Source organism: Camellia sinensis, chromosome 12 (assembly GCF_055761805.1).
Source record: "Camellia sinensis isolate YWXY chromosome 12, ASM5576180v1, whole genome shotgun sequence".
Lineage (NCBI taxonomy): Eukaryota > Viridiplantae > Streptophyta > Magnoliopsida > Ericales > Theaceae > Camellia > Camellia sinensis.
In genome coordinates, this window is record NC_138972.1 from 81,564,817 (window position 1) to 81,582,810 (window position 17,994).

General features: G+C 38.5%; 1 non-coding gene across 1 annotated transcript; it reads left to right on the forward strand.

Annotated features, from left to right (window-relative positions):
* The first annotated feature begins 13,842 nt into the window (after nt 1-13,842).
* On the forward strand, nt 13,843-13,924 carry TRNAS-AGA (transfer RNA serine (anticodon AGA)). The gene has a single exon. It is a non-coding gene; the product is annotated as a tRNA-Ser (tRNA).
* The last annotated feature ends 4,070 nt before the right edge of the window (nt 13,925-17,994 follow it).

The window sequence follows — 17,994 nt, forward strand, 5'->3', positions numbered from 1 at the left end:
TTGGTTGTCATTTGTGGAAGGAAAAGGAAGGCGCAAGAGAAAAGTGAGACGATGTTAAGAATCTTGAGGGTAAATGGTGAATGTGAATGAGAATTTTATTGCTAGTAATGAAAATCAAGGTCAATTACACTTTTCACTTTCATGATTTGATTTAAATTTTACTTTTGGTTTTATAGTTTCAAATTGTAGAGTTTGGTTCTTACACTTTAAACCTAATTTATTTTTGGTCTTTTTGTTCAAGTTGGAGGTTATAGCTATCAATCTTAAGGTGTACACTTGGTTAAAATTAATGAAAATTTGAACAAAAAGATCAAATTGAAATTGGATTTAAAGTGTAGAGACTAAACTATTCAATTTAAAATTATAGAAATTAAAATAAAATTTGGATTATAGTATAGGGCTTAAAATTGTAATTAACTCTAAAATTATTTGGTTTTTTTTGGAATCCTCAATGGAAAAATAATAAAATTTGGATAAATTACACTTACCTCTCCTGAAATTTTTGACAAATAAAGGGACTTTCTCTGTGATTTCAATAATTACATAAACCTCTCTTATTTTAACTGACAATATCAAGATTTTTTCATTTTTAAATTGTCATTCACACAACTAACAAAAGTTGCTGATGTCATAAAAAATAAATATTAAAATACCCATAATACTCTCAAGTGTCTTGAAACAGTCCATGAGCTGGGTTACATGAGATGCTACCTTCTTGTTCTATTTCTCTTATGCTTCCTTTCTTTTTATTTTTGACCAACACAACACAATCATGCTTCCTTCCTTTTCACTTTTGGCAAATTATACTAAGAGTCCTTATAACTTGGGACTCATGTCACTTTGATGCTTGATTTTTTAATTGTGGCACTTTTAATCCTGAATTTTGAATGTTGTTTCAAATAAGGAGAATTGAAGATACCATTGCTTAATTTCAAGGGCAAAATCGTCAATTTGATAAAATTTAAACTAATTTGACAAAAATAAGGGTTAAAAAAATATTTTTTAAATTTTAAAAATTATTTATATAAAATTGATAAATCTTTTAGACATTTATTTATTTATTTATTTATTTATTTTACCAAATTAATTTTTATTATGTGTTTGGAAGATAATCATGTAATAGGTGGTTGTTAAGATTTTAATGTGTAATCGGTATATTTAATATGAAATGTTTTTAGTTTTGGATTTTTTGATTTAATGGATTGATAGTTGTCACCATATTTGACTTTTGAAAAAACAGAAACTAATTTAATAAAAATAAAAAGCAACCACCTATTACATGATCATCATCCAAACACATAATAAAAATTAATTTGGTAAAAATAAATTAATAAATGTTTAAAAGATTTATCAAATTTACATAATTTTATTTTTAGCAGGTAGAAATAATTTTTAAAAATTCAAAATATTTTGTTGACATTTATTTTTCAAATTAATTTGTATTTTATTAAATTGATGATTTTACCCTTGAAATTAAGCAATGGAATATTTAATTGTCCTTATTTGGAACAAGATTCAAAATTCAGAATTAAATGTGTCACAATTGAAAAGTCAGAGACCAAAGTGACACAACCTCCAAACTATAGGGATCATTAATGTAATTCACCCTCTTACTTTTGACCAACACAGCACAATCACCAACCAACTCTCTTCTTCATCTCTTCATATCTTTCTCAAAGGCAACCAAATCAAAACCTATAGCAGTCTATTTGGCTTCATAAGCAATCTGATTAAACACACAAATAATGTTAGAATGTTAATTACTGAAACGAAATATTTAGATAAAATTATTTCATCTGGGTTTTTATTTGATTTGAGATTTATTTATTTGCTCTGGATTTGAGCTTTAGTTTTCGTTTGGAATGTAGATTAGTTTTTTGATTTTTTGACTTTTTGGCTTGGGTTGTGCGCCAGAGAGGGCAGCTTGGATTGTATGCTGGAGGTGGTGGCTTAGGTGATGCGCCAAGGGGCAACTTGGGTGGTGTGCCACATGAGGCGACTTGAATTGTGTACCACAGGGAACGACTTAGGTGGTTTGCATGATGTATAACCATATTCACCATGATATAGGTATAATACCCCCTTCAAACTCAAATAGGTTTGAAGATAGAAACCTATTTGAGGTTGAAGCAAAGGGAAAGATAGAGTGGAGCAGAAGCACTTAAAAAAAAAAAGGATTGTAAGTAAAAAAAAAATATTTGATGGAGATATTTAGGGTAGGAATAAACTAGCAGATGAAGGAGGAAATCACTACAAATACTGACAAGAAAATATGACAGCGGAATAGGTTGAGGTCTGGCGGGCAACCAAGGAAAGGTTGTCACCCGCCGGTGAAGCAAAATTACTAGGTACTTCACCTAACTCTAATACCATGTTACAATAGTAGGTAGAGAAAGAGATGATGAAATAATATGTATTGTATTCAATAAATTAATCATATACAATAGAAGGCCTGTATATATAGGCTAAGAAAGAGTATCTTATAAGAAACCTAACTATGACAATACAAATATATCTAAAAAATTAATACCTAATATATCTAGAAATATATACTATATACACATTAACATGGCTCAACTTCCACATCCTTGTAGACACCCCATTTTTGACCGTCCTCAAGACTTAGACGTCACCGTTTGAACGCTTGGTGATCATCTATGTTCGTGTTCGTTTTGAGTTCCCGGAGGCCTCGGCTGCGTGCCTTGTCTCGGAATCTCTTAACTTGCCTGTTCTGTGCTTGGTTCTGCACCAAGGACTTGTGTGTTGTGCTTCTGAGGGTGGGAAGAGGCTTGTTAGCCATCCCTGAAACCTATCGGCCGTGGCATGATGCCACCGGCTTTGTTTTTTTTTCTACCGACCAAATGTTTGGTCGGTCGATATTTTCTTAGGTGTATCGGCCTTTTTTTGTGGTCGGCCGACCATTTATTTGGCCGGTTGTCTCTTTTTTTGGCCAGTACCTCATTTTTGCCTTTTTCAAGCATTGTTCATGCCAGTTGTGCCAGCTGGAGTGCACTGTATGGAGGAATTGCACCCTTTGCACCCTTTTGGTCCTAGCTTCCTCAAGAAGCTTGGACCCTTTGCTCAAGCTTCTTGAGGAAGCTTGACCCTTTGTCTTAGCTTCCTCAAGAAGCTTGGACCTTTGGGTTAGCTTCCTTGAGAAGCTTGACCCCCTTGACCTTTTTGTTTAGATTCTCTTAGAAACTTCAAGCCTTCATCTTGCTCTATATAAGAGGACCTTTCTCTTCCTTTGAGGAGGTTCAGCAAAACCAGAGATAATACATATATATCTGATATATAAACCACCCTCTCTATATCCCCCTCTCTCTCTTCATTTGTGTGTGTTTGAGAGTTCAAAAGTGTGTTTTGTTCTTAGTTTTGCACTAGGACACATAGTATTACACCATACTTCAGTTTTGGAGGTGTTGAGAGTTTGTTTTTGGAGTTTTGGGTTGGTTTTGATCAGAAAAAGGGGCTGGACTTGCTGTTCTTCAAGTGTTCTTCAAGGGTGAGTATAGTTGTTTTATATTCCCCATTCTTGCACTAGTTTTTAACCCATCTTGCATACTGATTTAAGCTTTGTGTATAACTGAAAAAAGTCTTGTATTTTCATGCTTGAGATCTTTCATTAGGTCTCTTTTGTGTTTGGGGTCGACCTCCCCCTCTTAGGCCTTGTTTGGCCCCTTTTGTGCCTTCTTTTGTTGAGCTTTGAATACTTTTGTGCATTGGCCTTCTCACCACTGAAATCTAGAGGATTTTTAGTGGTGAAGAAGAGGTTTTGAAGTCTTGCATAGGGGAGGGACACCCCGCTCCCTTTGTGTCTCATTTGTTCATGTTTTTGGCTCATAAAGGTAGCATGCATGCTTAGTTGTTCTTAGCTTCATTTCAGAGGTTTTTGGGTGTTATTTAGTCATATTATGCCTCTGTTTTTGGTCGGACTCATGGTCCATTACATGCATCACACACTTGCTTAGTAATCTCCTTCATTGTCATAACATGTGCCATGCATTTGCCCCTCCATGCTTGCATGTTCTAGCTTAACTTCATGAAGCTTTTGGTCATATTTCATCATGCTTGAGGTCTGTTGGGTACTGATTTGATCATATTTGCCATGTTTGGTATAGCCTCTTTGCATTTTGGCTTGTGAGCCTTGAGTGTGTGAGTCATTAGCATGCTTTAGTTGGGTTGTTTCAGTGATTTGGAATCACTTTTCATGCTATTTCAGTCCATAATCCATGCTTGTATGCTTGCATTCATCATCCCTTTCATGCCTTGAAGAGTTGTTCTTTTATGCCTTGAAATGGGTCATAGTGCATGCCTTTTGTTTAAGTCATTTAGGCTGCCATATTAGTGGGTTTTGGGGTGTATTTTGATGCATTGAAACTCTGTTTTTGTTTGCATAATCCATGCCATGTTGGGTTGGGGTAGGTGTAGAGTAATGCTCCCTTTTGTGGCCTTGAATCCCCCTTTGTTTTGCACCCATTTCTTAGCATGTTTTGACCATGATCTATGCATGCTTTAGTCTTGTTTTGGAGGGCCTTAGGACTGATTTAGGTCATTTTGGTCCTTTGGGGTTTGGCTGACATAGCTATGGTTTGGACCCCTTTGTTGGTTTCAAGTTTTGGTCATTGTTGCATGCCTTGCTTGCATAACATGGTTGATTTGGCATCACCCTCTATGCATTTTCAGAGTTTAACATGTTGGTCTAATGTCTATGTTTGCCATCTTTTGAGTGTTCTCGAAAGTTACCTTTTGTGCCTTAGCTTTAGGCCCATTGGTGTGTATGTTTGCATGAGCATTTGTTCATCATTTACATCATCTTTGGCCACTGTTTTGGGGCATGGCTGAGGCCTCCCATTTCAGTTTAAGTCCACCATTGCATGTTTTGACATGTTGCATTACTTTGGTTTCATGCTTGCATTGTACCATCTTTGCACGTTTGCATGTTGTTTAACTAGTTGCATTTCATATCCTAGCTTGCATGATAGGTTGCATTGCATTGTATCTCGCATGTTTGGTACATTGCATTTTGGCATGCCTTGTTAACTTAGCTTCATGTTGCATATTTGACCCATGTTGCATACTTGAGCCACATTGCATACATGAATTACATTTTGCTAGGTTTGGGGTGTCAAACCAAGCATGAGGGATGAGGGGCGTTCGTACTCAAAGTGACGTAACGTGCCTCAATCCTCGGTCGCCGATGTCCTTGATCTCAACATGATAGGGCATAAGGCATTTATTTGTTTTGTTGCATGCATTTACATTGATTTGCAAACTCGGTGCCTTTGGCCATCATGCATCGAAATGCTTGATTGGTGGCCCGAGTACTGAGGGCCACACTCCCTTGAGTCCGTAGCATGATTGGGAGAGTGGCCATGCACACACTGCTTTGAAAATTACATGCCATGCACTGTTTGTTCTCTGCTGCTGTCAAAACAGGGCTCTGCAGGAAGAAATGGCCGGTCGACCACTTTTGGTGCCGACCGACCATCAGTGTCTAGCCGGTGGTTCAATGTTTGGCCGATAATCCTATTCCCATGGCCGGTGGATTTGAATTGTGGCCGGTGGCACTCCACAACACTTAGGAGGAAGCTCAAAGCAGTTCTGGAAACCTGCATAATTTTCAGAGAAGCAAGGCAGTATAAACAGAGGCAGCTTTTGACATGGCAGTGAGTTTCTGAGCAAGACGAGTCAAGCATGCATCATCCACGCATTCCAAGGCAGAGCTGCGGCGGTCTCCCTAGTTTCATATTTAGACTTTTTTTTTGTAATTAATTTGTTAATTAATTAAGGGTTATGTAATATTTAATTAGCTAGTCAATTAGTTAATTTGTATTATTTTTTCGGTCCCTCCGAGCGAGGGCGAATGTGTAATAAGTGTGAGTGTGTGTGTGCATGTCTTCCAACCCCCACTTCTTTCTCCCTTTTACTTACCTGCTTTTGATGGTTAGTACTAGAGCATATTTAATTTAGCATACCTTATGCTATGCATGCGTGCATTCATTCATCAGTATTGCATGCACCGGGCTCGGCGCATCATACTAACTGCATTGTATTTCAATTCCAAGTTAAATACGTGTTAGCTGTAGCATCATCATATGCATCTTAGAATAGCCGAGCCTATTGTAGTTGCATCTTGCATATGTTGCATTAGCCATCTTAACATGAACTAGGATCATGCATATGATTACTAACAAGTTTCTGTTTTGGCTTGGAGTACTCGGTAAGTGTTTATGCTTTAACATCCTTACATACGTGTGAGTGACTGCCACGACAACATGCTTACCATGAGGCTACTTGCTTATGTGATATAACTGCTTGAATGCCTGTGGGTGGAGGTTGAATTACCTGAATTGGAATAATGCATTAACTGTGAGTTTTAAGCCCATTAGATAGTGGCAAAACCATATTTTCTATGCCCACTTGAGGGTGGCAAAACCTGCATTTTAGCCTACTTGCGAGTAGCAAACCGTTTTCAAAACAAACATGAAATGCTTTTTTTCCAATTCAGGCGATCCAGTCTATACTTGTTTTGCTGTGCGCATCACATAGTAATTCTAGGCTAATAATCGGAATAAGAACGCGTAATATTTTCAAAACTCGATATCATGATTAGTAGAGGCCGATCTTCGGATCGGGTGAGCGGGGGTGCTCATAGCTGACCTTCCCCAATCGTACCCAAGTTCCTGAGCCGAGGCAACTTTGGGGATGACGGACACGTGGCCTTGGGCAAACGAGTCAGGGTTTTCTAAATTCTCCCAAAATAAAATATTTAGGTGGCGACTCTGTATCTGGCAAAGCAGTCCATGTTTGACACTTCTTTCTAAAAAATCTGTTTTCCAAAACGATTTGTCGGATTTGTACTCTTTGATGATTCATCGGTCTTGCATTGCACTCTGCGAGATTAGATACAGGACCGTGACAATTTGAGTCCGAACTGTAGTGAGCCCAAACGAACGAAACGGGATTCATTCCTCCCGGGGCGTTCGCGGGGACGTCTACACTCCTACTGCCCCAATGTCTCACTCTTTCTTCTGTATCTTTTTTTGCCCTCAAACCCTTCATACACACCATCGCCTCTATCTACCTACGAACCTTTTGCTCCAATCTTTATGTTAATATGTTAATAAATTAATGTATGTATAAACTATTAATGTATGTATAATATATTGACATACAGCTAGCTAAAGATAGATAGGATTCCTTTTCCTGTTCCTGTTTTCGGTCGTCCGTCTCCTTTCGGCCTCCTTTTCATTATTATATTGAATTGTATCATAATGATGTTTGTGACATAGCTCCTATATAATGGAGCCTCTATTTGGTTTCTGAATATATTGAATCACAGAGCTTACTCTTTCAATATCACTCTCTCAACTTATTTTACATGGTATCAGAGCTTCAAATATATAGCTCATTAACCAAAAGCATTCACATTTTCTGGTAGCTCTCTCTGTTTCATCACTGATCAGATCTTTTTTGTTCTCAAAAATTTTCACACTACCTACCAACGTGTTCGAAATCCTCTCACGATTCCAACGCCACCAACGGCATCCTCAGATCCTCCTTAACGCGCCTTCACGCGCCGAATTTCTCGCCGGCGCGTCACCCCTTCCGCCTTCAACGTCGCACCCGCTACACGTGTCCACAAGCCGCTCCCCGTACGCCCCACTCACTCGCGCCGCTCTCGCTACACGCACAAGCCGCGCCCTTTTGCTGCTTTAGCCGCTCTCGCTACACACACAAGCCGCGCCGTTCTCACGCGCAAGCTGCTTGCACAGTACCTTCGCCTTTGGCTCCAGCTGGTTCAGCTCAAACCGGCTCAGAAACTTCCCAAGGCCGGTTCAGCCCTATTTTTGGACTTTTCTGGGCAGTTCAGACCGGTTCCCCCCTAATTTTGTCCTTCTGCATTCACTGGTACCCTTGGTTTTTTCAGATTCTACCTCGATTGTGCTGTTTTTCCCTCATGGATCGCCCGAACTCCTCTAACCACCCTATTTCTGCTGTTCTTAACGGGACTAATTATGTCTTATGGGCACAAGCCATGTCTGACTTCCTCAAAGGAAAGAAACTTTGCTGCATCATCACTGGGGATGTGTGCAAACCCATCAAAGAGACCACGGAATCCGCTGCCAAATATGTCGACCGACTGGAAGATTGGGATAGTAAAAACTATCAGATCATCACTTGGCTTCGCAATACTTCTATTACATCTATCAGTCTGCAGTTTGGTCGATTCCAACTTGACTCTGTTTCCTCTCCAGCCAAGGCCATCTAGGATTTTTTACAAGAACGCTATCAGACTACTAGCCTTGCTCACCAATATCAGCTTCTGAGTCATCTTCACCATATGCGCCAAGATATAATTGAGACCATTAATAATTTCCTCTCCTAAATGTATTCTGTTTGGGATCAGCTAACTCTTTTTGAACCTTCATGGCCTCATACTAAGGATGCTGCCTTGTTTACTACTTACCGTGACCAACAACACTTGGTTCAGTTTCTCATGGCTCGCACTCCCCATTTTGAGCCCGTACGCGCATCTCTCATTCATCGCACTCCTTTACCCACTCTTGAGCAAGCAATTTCTGAACTACTGTCAGAGGAAACCAGGTTTGGTACTCTTCATCCGCACCCTGTGGACTCTGTTCTTGCTACTCCCCAGATTCGGAGTTCTCCTTCACCACAGAGGTCAATTACCTGCAACTACTGTCAAAATCGCAGTCTTCCGTCGACTTATCTTCTGGTTAGTTGTCCAGTTCGCCTTTGTCGGTTTTGCAACAAGACTGGCCCTGGTCATCTCCAATAAGATTGCTTCTGCAATCCCGTCCGTGCCTCTCGCAATGGTCCTTCCACAGGGAATTTTTCACGCGGCAACTCTCACCGTTCTGGGACTCAGTTTAAACCAATGTCTGTTCAACGCACTACTGCTGCTGCCTCAGAGGATTTACCTTCCTCTGTCCCTATAGATCCTTCCACTCCAGTCTTCTCTCAAACAGATGTCGAAGCCATGTTTCAACATTTTCTCTCCACTTCTGGTACTCCTCCATCTACTGCTTTGTTTGTCACTGCAGGTAACACTTCCTGGTACTTTGACTCCACTTGTTGTAATCACATGACCTTTGACCCTACTATTTTTACTACTCTCTTTTCTAATCCTCATATTCCTTCTATCCATGCTGCTGATGGGTCTCTTCTGTCTGTAAGTCATGTTGGTTCTGTTTCCACCTCTCACTTATCTTTATTCCATGTATATCTTATGCCTGCCCTTACTTTAATCTTATCTCCATTAGTCAATTATGTAAGCATGGTATAACTGTTACCTTTTCCCATACTGGTTGTTTGGTGCAAGACCCTCGGACGGGGCGGACTCTTAGGATAGGCCGTAAGCATGGCCGTCTCTATGAACTCATTCATCTCCATGTTTCGGATTCTTCTCATACTACAGCTCCTACCACTGCTCCTCTTGTATTTCCTTTTCAGCTTTGGCACTGTCGTTTAGGCCATCTTTCTGTTAGTCGGTTAAAGTCTTTAATTTCTAGTGGTCATTTAGGTCCTGTAAGTTCTGATACTTTAGTTTGTTTGTCCTGTCAACTTGCCAAACAACCTGCTTTATCATTTAATAAAAGTGACTCTGTTTCTTTTGCACTATTTGATCTCATCCATTCTGATATTTGGGGCCCCTCTTCCACTCCTACTATGGAAGGCGCACGCTATTTTGTTGTTTTTATAGATGATTTTTCCCATTTTACATGGTTGTTTCTTATGAAAAATCGCTTTGAGCTCAAACAACTTTATTACAATTTTGCTGTAGTGGTTAAAACCCAATTTTCTAAAACTATTAAGCTTTTTCGCTTCGACAATGCCATGGAATATAAAGATTTTGACTTTCTTTCCTTCCTTCAGAGTCATGGTACTCAACCTCATTGTTCCTGTCCAGGTACGTCTCAACAAAATGGACGTGCTGAACGGAAACATCGGCATATTCTCGACACTACTTGAGCCCTCCTTCTCTCTTCCTTTTGTTTGGAAAATTTTTGGGGAGAAGCAGCTCTCACTGCTGCTTACACTATCAATTGTATCCCTGCGCTTGTCATTCATAATCACACTCCCTATAAGCGTTTGCATGGCACCCATCTCCCTTACACCAAGCTTAGGGTCTTTGGATCTGCCTGTTTTGTTCTTCTCCAACCTCATGAACGTACCAAACTTGAACCCCGTTCCCGCCTTTGTTGCTTCTTGGGGTATGGTATTGAACATAAGGGGTATTGCTGTTGGGATCCTCTCTCCCAACGCCTCCTTATCTCTCGTCATGTGGTCTTTTGGGAACACAAAATGTTTTCCTCTCTCTCTCTCTCTTCCGCTTATCCGTTCTCTCACCCTCTCTGTGTTTTACTAACCCTTCCACAGATCTGTTTTCTGATGAGCTTACTCCACTGCCCCTACCAGCCTCTTTCGAGACCGCCTTGCCTACTGGTCATTCTCACGCACCTGCTCGCTCTGATGGTCCTGCTCTTGCTCCCTCGGGCTCCTCACCTCCTGTTGAGTCTCCTCCTCTGGCTCCTCCTCCCCCTACTCGACCACACCAGGTAATCCAACCTTCTACTAGTCGTCGTGACTTTATTGTTGGTTCTACTGCTTTTTCTACTTATGAACCTACCTCCTATTGTGAGGCTCGCTCTAATCCTCTTTGGTAGCATGCTATGACTGATGAATTGCAGGCTTTAGACAAAACTCACACTTGGGACATTATTGATCTTTCTCTTGGCAAGACTGCCATTGGCTGCAAATGGGTATACAAAATCAAAACTTGTTCTGATGGATCTATTGAGCGCTACAAAGCCCGCCTTGTTGCCAAAGGCTTTAACCAAGAATATGGTATTGACTATGAGGAGACCTTTGCTCCTGTTGCTCGTCTCACCTCTGTTTGCAGCCTGATTGCGGTTGCTACCACCCGACAATGGGGTCTTTATCAAATGGACGTGAAAAATGCTTTCCTTAATGGTGTTCTTCTTGAAGAGGTCTGCATGCAACCTCCCCCTAGGTCTACTTATCCATCTCATAAAGTCTGCAAACTTCAACGTGCTTTATATGGTCTCAAACAAGCTCCGCGCGCATGGTTTGCCAAGTTCAGCTCTACTATTCATGACTGTGGTTTCACCTCCAGTTCTTATGATACTGCTCTTTTTATCTGGAAAACTGCTCAAGGGACCACCTTGCTTCTCCTTTATGTGGATGGCATGATTATCACCGGTGATGATATCGATAGTATTTTTCGCCTTAAACAGTTTCTTAGCCATCATTTCGAGATGAAAGACCTTGGTCCTCTCAGCTATTTCTTGGGTCTTGAAATCTTTCATGATTCCACGGGTTCTTTTCTCTCTCAGGCTAAGTATACCTCTGATCTTCTCACCCGCGCTGGTCTTACGGATTATAAGACTGCCTTCACTCCCCTGGAGCCTCAGAGTCGTCTTACACCTCTTGATGGCACTCTTCTCTCTGATGTTACCCTATATCGTCAGCTGGTTGGCAGTCTTGTCTATCTCACTGTTATTCGTCCTGATATTGCCTATGTCGTTCATATTGTCAGCCAGTTTATGTCAGCTCCTCGTACCCCTCATTATGCTGCATTAGTTCATATCCTTTGCTATCTCAAAGGTACCTCATTTCATGGTCTTCATTATTCTGCCTGCACTTCTCTTTAGCTTCGTGCTTTCTCCGATGCTGATTGGGCTGGGGATCCTACTGACCGCTGCTTTACTACCGGGTTTTACTTTTTCTTGGGTGATTCTCTTATTTCTTGGCGCAACAAGAAACAATCTCTTACTGCTCATTCCAGTACAGAGGTCGAATATCGTGCTCTTGCTGATACTACTCAGGAGCTTCTCTGGTTTCGTTGGCTTCTTGCTGACATGGGTGTTTCCCCCTCTGGCGTTACTGCCCTCTTTTGTGACAATCAAAGTGCTCTTCAAATTGCTCACAATGATGTTTTTCATGATCGCACCAAGCACATTGAGATTGACTGTCATTTTATTCGTCAACACGTCACTCGTGGTACTGTCCATCTCCATCCAATCTCTTCTGCTGATCAACCTGCTGATATCTTCACCAAAGCTCATTCTCCTGGCCGCTTCGTTGACCTTGTCTCCAAACTCTAGTTGGTTGATGTTTGTCCTCCTTGAGTTTGAAGGGGGCTGTTAATATGTTAATATATTAATGTATGTATAAACTATTAATGTATGTATAATATATTGACATACAGCTAGCTAAAGATAAATAGGATTCCTTTTCCTTTTCCTTTTCTTTCTTTCGGTCGCCCATCTCCTTTCGGCCTCCTTTATTGAATTGTATCATAATGATGTTTGTAACACAGCTCCTATATAATGGAGCCTCTATTTGGTTTCTGAATGTATTGAATCACAGAGCTTACTCTTTAATATCACTCTCTTAACTTATTTTACACTTTATTTCCACTTTCTCTATTCTTAACCTCTAACAAGCAGCATCAAAATCAAGACCAACACCACTATATCTACAGGCATAGTGATCAATATGAACACCAATGTCAACTATAACATCAAGAACTCCATGGACACCGGTACCGCCTCCCTCAAAGACTAATCACCATGCACTTCTATAGCGACGGACATTAAAACGACGAGATTTGGTGGTGTTCTATGATAGACAAGACCAACAAGATCGAGATCAACACTTCTGAAATCAGCATCACTGTGGTTTTGGTGAATCTGCCTTTGGCATCGTCGTCTTTCACTCTCTCTCTTTAGCATTGCTATCTCGCTCTATTTCTTCTCATGGGTTTGGTGTCTCGATTATGTACTTGTTGGGATATAGTAGTGTATACGGTTAGGACAATGGAGATTCATGGTAGTTAGGGGTTGTGAAGCTGGAGGTTGGTGGCAATGGAGAGTCAACAGAGGTAGAGGAAAAAGGTAAAAATTGGGTGTAGTGGAAGGGAAACACAGAGGTAAAGGAGATAAAGGCGAGTAATTATCAAATAGAACGAGGTGCATGATAAAGGTTATATGAGAAAGTGGATAAAGGGTTATTTTGTCTTTTGTGCTTAAATGAAGGGGTAATATCGTCATTTTGTATAGGCAAATAATGTCATTTGTACAAAATTGATGGAATGAGGGAATCTTGATGTTTTCAATGAAAGTAGAAGAGGGTTTTATAATTATTAAAATCATAGGAGATATTATTATATTTATCAAAAACCTCAGGAGATGTAAGTATAATTTACATTAAAATTTTAAATAAGTTTTGATTATTATTTTTTTATTTTTTCAACAGCTAACATTTCTTTTTCAATGGTCTCTATATTTTGGTTAATTATTCAGTATCTCTATTTTGGTTAATACTGCTTCCCCATGATAATCTCACATAATATTTGACATTAGAAAAGTAAAAAATAAAAAATAAAACTTACAATATATGAAATTTTATTATGTTTTCATTGAGGATTCCTAACAAATCATATAATTTTAGGGTTAATTACACTTTTAAGCTCCATCCTTTGATCCAAATTTTAAATAGAGTAGTGCGCTTAAATCTATTTAGAAAAAATGTGAAAATTTAAATGGAGTATAAAATGTGTGACTCAAAAAATAAATTTGATTCAAACATTTGCAATTCAGAATATTTAATGGGACACGGAGCATTATGGCATGAAAAGTTCTAATGTGGAAAATTTGGAAATAAAATTTTGAAGAGTAAGAAGAAAATGAATTTATGTGAAACTAGCTAGTTGGGTTTGGGTAGGAAGTTGTAAAAGTAAATTTTAGAAAAATATAAATAAAAAATATTGGTCGTGCTCTACAGTCAGGAGTGGTCGTGCCGGAGTGGTTATCGGGCATGACTAGAAATCATGTGGGCTTTGCCCGCGCAGGTTCGAATCCTGCCGACCACGCACTTTGTTTTTTATATATTTATTTTATGGCAAATACATTTTGTTTTTTTATTTTTATTTTTTTTTATGTTTGGCCATTTTTTTCATTTATGCCCTGAAATTTTCTTTCCTTCTACTTTGACCATTTATGTTTTAATTCTTTTCCCTGTTTTAGTCTAAAAATTAACTTATATCCAAATAAGATAGAAAATAACAAATTAACAATCATATAATATAAAAATATTTTATTATATAACTCACACCTCCAATATAAACTCAATTTTTTTTTATAATAATATAATTTTTATGTCATGTGACAGTTAACGTGACATTTTCTGTCTAATTTTGAACAAATGTTATCCTTAAAAGTAAAATAAGAAAAACTTAAAACGTGAAGGGCAAAAGTGATAAAAAAAAAAAATTCAAAAGCCAAAGTGAAAAAATGGGCAAACATAAATAGGGTAAAGTGTAATTTATCCTTTACTGTTTTGAGGAAATTACAAAAAAAAAATAAAAAAAATCTTAGAGTTTGACTATAATTATAAAATAAATCATAAAATTTTAATTTTATTAGTTTAAGGGAGATTGACCAATAAGTCTTATATTTTGAACTTGTAATTCATATAGTCCCATATTTTTTCTTGTGATTCATTTAGTCCTTTTGGATATGTAATGACTCATTTGATCACCATATTAGAGTGTCATATTTGGAAAAAGTATATTAACGAGTTTTTTAGTGTCACATTATACCGCCACATTAGAGTGTCACATTTGAAAAAAGTACACTAAAGAGTTTTTAATTTTTTTAGAGTGTCACATCATACCCGCAATGTTGGAGTGTCACATGTCACGTTTGAGAAAAGTATAATGTCAAATATACTCGCCACGTTGCCACGTTTAAGAAAAGTACACTAAGGAGTCTTTATTTTTTTTTGAAGTTTTATATCATACTCGCCACGTTATCTCATTTGGAAAAAATATAGTAAAGAGTTTTTATTTTTTTTGGAGTAAAAATTTTGGTATGTCACATCATACCACGCCATGTTGTCGCATTTAGGAAAAGTACATTAAGGAATTTTTAATTTTTTTAGAGTGTCATATCGTTGGAGTGTCATATTAATACCTGTCACGTTGGAATATCACATCATGCCTATCACATTAATAAAAATGTATAGCTGTTCACCAAAACACTACCAAAATAAAAAATAGGATCACACGGAAAGAAACTTTCTACTAATAGGACTTAACAATCGTTGGAGTGTCACATTCATATTTGTCACATTGGAGTATTATATCATACCTATCACATTAATAAAAGGGTATAGTTGTCCACCCAAATATTACCAAAATAAAAAATAGGACCATGTGGTAAAAAACTCTCCACTAATAAAACTTAACAGATCAATAGAATAAACTTGAGACTAATTGAAGTACTTGTTTATGAGATGAGATTTATTAATAAATATCTCTTAAAAAAAAGGTGCTTAGGTGATCAATCCAAAGTTGGATTTTCTTTGTCTTAAGGTCCACATGCTAAAATATTGGGAGCTTCTATTTGAACACACCAATTCCACTTTTTACACATCCTTCTCAGTTCACACACCTTAAAAAAATAAATAAATAAAATTTACTTATTACACACACTTTTATTCCAATTATATCCTCATACACACAACTTTCCAACCCTCTCAATCCACACACCAGCGACCACCTCGCCGGCGGCGACGCAGCACCACCGTTCCCTTTCACTTCCCGTCGCCATCCTCACCCCTTACTCCACCACCGGCGACACTACCGCGAGCCCCACCTCATCCCCTCGATCTCTCTCTCTCTCTCTCAGTCGCGAAAATGGGGTTTCGGAGGTTGATAGTCGAACCAAATTCGTCTTCTTTTAGATTTAGGTTCTCCTCTCTCTCTCTGTGGGTGTGCAGAATTGAGGGTCGCGAAGGGGTAGGAGCTGCGGCGGCGACGGTGTTGTGTTCTGAAGTGAGGGGTTACGGGGGTGGTGGGGAGGGTGAGTGAGCGACGAACGATGGGGTGGCGTGGGGCTTCGATTCGAGAAGAGGGGGGCTGGAGGGAGGCGACAGAGGGAGGCGACGGAGGGAGGAAGGAGATGATCGGAGGGAAGGCTCTGTATTGGGTATTAGGGTTAGGGTTTTGGTTAGAGAAGAAAGGGGTTTTGGTTGGAGAAGAAAGGGATATTTTGGTAATTTTATTTTAGGATAAAAATGTAATAAAAAAAATGTCATTAAGTGTGTGAGGAGAGGGGAAGTGGTGTGTGCAAATAGAGGCTCCCTAAAATATTAAGTGCATAAGGACAAACTCTTGCGAAATGACCAAAATATCCACTCTACATATAAAACATACAAACACTTACATGTTCAAAACCAATTCCCCAAAACCCACACACTCTATCTCTCCTCCTCTCTTTTCATCCCCAATTCTAAGGCTTCTCTATTTTAAACCCCACTCTCCACTTTTTTGCCTCCTCTGATTCTCTCCCCTTTCTCTCTACCTCCTCATCTTCTTCGTTTTTGTCTCTAAACAGGGATGTGCTAGTTCTTATAGTTCCTCGAATGAGGGCTCTTTCAATTATCTCACCTCTGTGATTTGCCATTCTTTTGCCTATGCCAATACACTCTTCTTCAGATCTGGTTACAATGTTCAGGTCATCATCGACGATAATGATCCCAAAGAGAAGCTTCTCAATCGATTTCGAAGAGAAGTGACGAGGGTTGGCGTCATCCAAGAATGCAAAATAGAGGAAGGACTTTTCATATTCCTTCAAGTTTCCATTGGAAATCTTTCATTGAAGATATCCATGAAATAAAACTTCTAGTTATTTTGATATATATGTATATATATATATATATAAATAAATAAAATATTTAAATACATGGAGCAGTTTGAGACCATTTACGGTTTTAAGATTTCAATTTCAGATCCTAATCACTAGTCAATTTATGGATGTGAGGCCGCCACCATATACATCATCGCTGCCGCCACTAGATCTCCCGTTACCGTCCATCCCATGATTTGTCTTAATTGATCGACAAAGATCGGTGTTGCTGCCTCCGAATGTCACTAATGAATACCTAGATCTTGGAGATCATGCAACATAGACGTAGAAGTAGACTTTCCAGTTGTGGAGACGGCCGGCATCTGAGATTACGTGGCGAATCTAGGTGTCAATGTACTTTGCTTTGGCGATCTCTTGTTGGGTCACAGGGATCCGTTCATTTATATCTCTCTCGCTCTCTCCTTTGACCTTAATACCTGACTTTGTCTCTAATTTCATATCTGCAATTGGTATTTGAATTTGTGCAATTAGATTTGTAATTATGGAAGATCTGAAGAGATGAAGAAAATGAACAGATAAAAGGCAGATTTGTTAAAAACAATTGAACAGATAGGTTGGGATAGGTTCAAAAAATTGAATAGATAAAAAAAAAGATTTCAACAGATGAGGAAATAAATTTTGGACAGATAGAATTTTCACACAGACAGAATAAAAATTGGACAGATATAATAATTTTCAGACAGATAGAATAAAAATTTAAATAGATAGGTGTTAATAAAAATTAAAAGAGAAAAATTGAAAATAGAATGCTCTCTAAAACAACAAAATGTATTTCTCATCATAATATTTTACAAAGAACGAACTTCTTATCCCAACCCCCCGCCCCCCAGCAAATCTAATGTTTTACACCTTCTTTAAATTGGACTTTTCACCAATTAATCCTAAAAAAAAATTAGGGTTTAAATTAAGGGATATTTATCGATAAATCCCATCTCACAAACAAGTACTTCAATTAGTTTCAAATTTTTTCTATTGATGTGTTAAGTCCTATTAATGGAGAGTTTCTTTCCGTGTGAGCTATAACTTTTTATTAATGTAATATGTATGATATGCTATTCCAATGTGACAGGTATTAATGTGACACACCAACGACGTGACACTCCAAAAAAATTAAAAATTTCTTAATGTATTTTTCCTAAATGTGACAACGTGGCGTGGTAGGATGTGACACTCCAAAACTTTTACTCCAAAAAAATAAATAAAAACTCTTTACTATACTTTTACTAAATGA